Genomic DNA, 6,000 nt, shown 5'->3' with positions numbered 1-6,000 from the left:
TTTGTAATCGTTGTTCCTGCTAGAGGGCAGTGTGTGTAAGAGAGGCCCTGCCCTGTGCTGAGTAAAGATCTGTTCTGTGCAGCTTTTGTGTCCAAGTCTTCATTTATAACACATGCTTCTCCTCTGTTGTCAGATAGCACATTCTGAGTAGCATGGTCAAAAGGTTCATGTAGTTAAAATAATAATTTCCTGTCTCTAAGCTCACAATCACGATGCTCTGCAACCAGTGAACACATTTCTGATCTTAATATTTCTTTCAAGTGTTTTCATGTTTCTGGTCCTGACCCAAAACCCATTGAAACTTCTTGGAGTCTTGTCATTTAAATGGGTTTTAGATCAGGTCTGTAAGTAGACCTCTTTCCCATCCCGTTCCATGTCAGACCACTATAATTGGCATCTCTTCCCTACCATCCCTGGGACAAGTGAAACTCTGGATCAGAAACCCAAGTCCAACTTCAAGAACGGTTTCAAGTTCAGTAAGCTGACATCATGGAGCTGATGATGGGGCTGGCATTTCTGCTTACATTGATCATTCACAACTTCTTGGTGTGCATGAATGAAAGAAGAATACTGTTTTCTTCATCACTGATGTCTCAGCAAATAAACACCTCCAATACGCTTAAATTTTCCATCTGTTCCCGTCACTTGTGAAGTTTCTGTTAATACCTTGGTGTACATAGAAGCACAGGTTTGCAATATTAAAGCAGACCACTGAGCCACAAAAAATGCTGTTGTGTTTTTGTGGTTAATACCTAGAGAAGAAAGAGCTGCCATGCTGCTTCTATGCCATAGCACAATTTCTGCATGTGATAAGGTTGATTTCTTTCTGAGCACTTGCTAGTTACGGTTTGCACACCCTGCGGCATCCTCCTGCCCTTGCATCTGAAACACAAGAACTGCTTCCCAGAGTGTGCTTCCGTCAATGTGACTTTAATCATAACCAGTGTTAATGTTAAAATTTACGCAAACATTACATTGATCTTGACCTATAATTTGGCAGTAAGTGAACTGTGTATTTTTAGTTAGTAATGCATCTACACAGTGAGGATATTATGTAAATGCCATTCTGTTGAGATGAACAGGGAAAAACAGTTACGGATTGAGGATGTTATTGAGGAGTTTTCTTGTATGTATTCTATCAATAGAAATGTGTTGTGATGCACAATCTTATTTCTGTTGGAGTATATTGTGAAGTGCCCCTTGTCTTAAATGGCGTGGATCAGTGAGCTATAGGATTTTGTTAAACTTAATTGCAAGCCTGATGTTTTGATACAATAGTCTTCTTTATTCTTTACTCTTTCTCTCTTTCTATAATTTGTAGCCTACATTGAAGATCTCACAAGATGTGTTGAGCAAAGCAGAAGACTCATTATCGTGTTAACTCCAGACTATGTTCTCAGGAGAGGATGGAGTATTTTTGAGGTGGAAAACAGACTCCATAACATGCTAGTCAGTGGAGAAATCAAAGTTATTTTGATTGAGTGTACTGAATTAAAAGGGAAAGTGAATTATCACGAAGTGGAATCTTTAAAGCACACCATCAAACTTCTCTCAGTGGTGAAGTGGAAAGGACCAAGAAGCAGCAAACTGAATTCTAAGTTTTGGAAGCGCCTAGTCTTTGAAATGCCAGGAAAGAAAAAGGAGGTGGTGTCTCGGCGTCAGGTCCTGGATTCTGCGGAGCAGGGCCTTTTTGGAGACCTCCAGACTGTACCCTCCCTTGCCGTCACAGGCACTTCTGCCACGTTGGTAGAATCACGGGCTGATTTAACTGATTACCATCAAGCAGATTCTGTGCAAATGAGACATTATTGCAGAGGATACGAATACGACGTGGCAGCAGCAACATTGCCTATAGCTTCCATAAGCAACCACCACACATACTGTAACATCCCTTTGACACTACTAAACGGACAGCTACCTCTTAACAATACCATGAAGGATCCCCAGGAGTTTCACAGGAACAACCCCTTGCTACCTTTATCAGCAAGGGAGCTTAGCTTCACCAGTGATATCTGGTAGCGAAGATCAGGACGCTTCTGAGATGCTTCATGACTGCCATGAAGACATGTTTTTAAAGAACTTTGCCCAAACCCCATGGGACAACAAATCATATTTGAAGCAGCGGCACACTTATTTGCTTTTCTACTTGAACTTTTTGTTTACATTTACAAATTATTGACGAAGGGGGCATTCTTTTGTAAGTCAGTAATGTCCTTCCTGTCTTTTAATGTACAGCTTGATTGCTTCTTTAAAAAAAAAAGGGGGGGAGGGGGGAGAGAAAAAACACATCCCATCATTCTACAGTAGGTTTACAATCTGGGATGGATAAAAGTTCACTGTATATGATATCCAGCATCCATACTTATGTAATAGTATTTGAAATACACAGAAGTTGTTGGTTTTTTCATATAAACTTCAGTACGGTTTGAAATTCTAATATCATATCATGCCACAAAAATGATTATCTCCTGCACAGACCACAAGGGGTGAATCATTCTCAAAAGGAAGGAGGAGGAAATCTTCCCAGTAACATTCTCTTTTAAACGCATTTTAGAAGATGACCAGCTGAAACAATGCAGATGAATCTTTATTGATAAAGTGCATAGTGACAGTTACTGCAGAATAAATCACCTGCTTGCATCAGCATCCCTTCATTTTATTATTGAGGCATGTTGTATTCCTAGTGAATGATTAGCAATGTGTTTTTATTAAACAACTTACTAGAATATTGGAAGATGTTTAGGAGGATTTAAAACAATTTTTCTGTGGATTATAGATTATTTCATAATTTCTCAAGGTTTTTAATGGCATTTTTTAAAATTAGGTATAAATTTGTTGGTGAATTCATTGATTTGAAATTTCTTAAGATCTCTTGAGCTGTTTTAAGATTTGTAGTAAAGGCAATGTAATTTTACATAGCTTTTTCCCCAAAATCAATAGTTACAATTTCAAATTAACCTTTCTGAGAACATCAGCAATAGAAAATAATTCCTACAGCAATATTCAGAGATGAAGTGCTAAATTATTCACGTTTACTAGTAGTCTGACTTCAATTGCAGTGATAATCACCTGAGACAAGTTCTTTCCCAATCTACCTGTCAGTTTATACCTTTAAAATATAGCTGAAGCAGGAATATTTCCGCTCTCTGTGCAAGTAGTGAAAAGCGATATTTTTAAAAAGCTGGCCAGGTCTTGCATTTCTCACTTCTGCACGTGGTCCCATCAGTCACATGAGGATACTGTCATTTACCTTCTGCGGAAAGCGTTCCTGCTGCTTGTCGATGAGGGGGCAGCCCAGACACTCGGCATCACGCATTGCTACGCAGCGAGTTGAGTTTTCTTCAGAGCAGTGTGTTTCGTGAAGATTCCCAGCCGCAGTCGATTACGAGTTCAGTATACAACAGTATTCAAGGAAAAAGCTCTAAATAACGAAGGCAGAAGCCAGTTTTGCAGTTTTTCTGGCATAGCGTTAATGAAAACACGGTAGACACAAGAGTTTTGTCTCAGTAAGATCTGCTGGAGCAAGTCCCCAGAAATACTTTTATGGCAGGCGATCTTGCCTGAATTTCAGTATGTTTTTTGCATTGTTCTCTATGATCGCATGGATAAAAGTTAGCACTCTGCACTCAGCTGCCTGTGGTTTCATCAGCAAACAAGCTCAATAAATCCTTCACATTTTGCAGTGGTTCCTAAATTGTACCCTACAGTCTAAGTGGAAACAAACGCTGACCTAAGACTTAGAAGTATCCAGAATTGGCCCAAAGGCCATGAGAATGATCTCAAATGTGCTATAATTCATAGAGGTCAGTATTTTTCCATTGCTTCTTTCCCCAGTTCTTTATTCTTTGCCCTCTTACATCAATTTTTATCTATAACTTTTTTCTTAGGTTCTAAACAATACATTTTTCTTGTTGCTTTTTCTAGTATTATTATGCATTTGACACTAACACCAAAATAGAAATCTAGGAGAGATGCTAATTTATTACACAGTATAGAACTATAACTTGCTCTTTTGTGAAGTTAAGTTCAGAACATAGAGATAGGTGTTTAATATGCATATTTTTCTACTGAGAAAGTGATTTTACCTCCATTATAAATATCTGTATTTCAACCTCCTCCCAGAAATCCACAAAAATTGCACTGTTTTATAAGTGTTACGGACTGTGTTTACACTGGCTATGTTCTTTAATGCAAAGTGTAATTTTAAAAAAGAAGATCTAAAGAAATCCCTGCATGAAGAGAGCTGCCTATGTTTAAATGAAAAGCTGTACTTTTCATTATCTTCCTTTTCACATTACTTTAGAATCTGGTTAATTCACATAGAATGCTCAGTGAGATTTTAAACCTACTAGTTCTGTACTAAGCATGCAAATTCAAAAAAAAGAGAAAAGAAAAAATCCATATGCAGATTGGTCTGCTTCTTTTATTTACAATGATTAAATATGGGTAGGAAATTCATTTACCTGATGCCAATATGTCTCTTAGAGCAGTAGTGTTCAAAAAGCAAAATGCAGCCATGTTTGTATTGAGGTACCATGAAAAGAACAGTTTTTCTGTCATTTTGCAAAAGCACATTGTGTGTCTGTGTATCGATATATTTTAGTTATAGACGACACGTCACGACCTGCTTTAAGATTTCAAAGTGTGTATTGAGTGCTCTGACAATATATACATGAATCAGAACCGCCTGTACCCTTCTGCTTTCAGGGCGGGGAAGGGACCTGAGCTCAGGAGGTCTCTCACGTTGACTCAGGTTCGTGTAAGACTGCTGCGACACGCTGGAGATCGAGTGTTACCGTAGGTAGCAAGTGAGGGTCTGGAAAAATACCGTCAAGCAGTGCATTGCATCTGCTGGGGGGGCCTGGCTGGCACAGAGGCCGGGAGCTTGTCCCCCCTTGCAGCCCTGAGAATCGCCCCCCTAGCTGGGGGTGGCAGCTGGATCAGGGCCATGGAGGCAGAAATGTCCTGGCTCATTCACGCAGACTTCATTAGCTGAAACAAGGGTGTTTTGCATTCCTCTGTCTCACCAAAGCCATGTACTTATTCAGCTGGATTTTTTGGGGAAGAGGCCAGGGTGCCGCATCCCGCTTGTGTGAACGCGCAGCCCTTGCCAGCCGCAGGCTGTTGCACAGCCTGACAAAGTCACCAGCAGCAAACGTCCTCGCTGCAGCCTCGTGGGGCTTCTGGTCTGGGCACGGTCATTTCAAGTGTTTGGTTGCAGTGTTTGGAAACTATTGCTTGTATGCTTATCCTTGTCAGTGATGTGCTTAAGAAGCAATTGTGGTTTGAAGGTTGTCTGTAGAAATGAGCTAGAAATTGGAAACCTGTTCGGTCTTTACATATTTAACATTCCTAAAGAAAGTGCAGAGAGAAAGTAGGGTAATTTTGATTTAAGTAACAAGGTAGAATGAATATTGACAGTTGGGGGTGGGCTGTGTGGTGGACCAGTGCTTCAATAATTTAATATTCCTGTCTCTAGAAACCAGAGGAGAAAGCTGTATTAAAATACTGCTGTCTTCTGTCTGCAAGGCCTGCTCCAAAATCCATTCAATCCAGCAGAAAGAGCTCCATCAAATTCAGCAGACTTACGATAAGGCCATAACACCAGGTTTGCTGTGTACAGAGAAATAAAAAAAGTCAAAGAGGGCAGAAAGAAGTAAGGAGATTTTCTTGCTTGCTTATTTAATCTGTCTAAAATCAAGCTTATTTTTGTCCCCATTTGGTGCGGATGTGCTCCAGGACTGTCCAGCCTTGGGAAAGGAATTTTGTGCATTTCTTTGTTATAAACAAGATAAGGACTTGGGAATAAATAACAGATACTTTTAGAACAAAACCCATGTGATTTTTAAGGGCTTCTACTCCACTCTCAGTAGTTTCTTTTGATTCAGCAGCCTTTGTTCATGTAAATGCATAAGCACATACTTAAATTCCCCTTAATTCAGTGAGAAATACTTAACTGAGCTGGGACCTAGAAGAGCAGTTCGTAGACCAGTGCCAAAA

This window comes from Anser brachyrhynchus (genome assembly GCF_964034855.1).
Source record: "Anser brachyrhynchus genome assembly, chromosome: 13".
Lineage (NCBI taxonomy): Eukaryota > Metazoa > Chordata > Aves > Anseriformes > Anatidae > Anser > Anser brachyrhynchus.
This window is presented reverse-complemented; position numbering follows the sequence as displayed.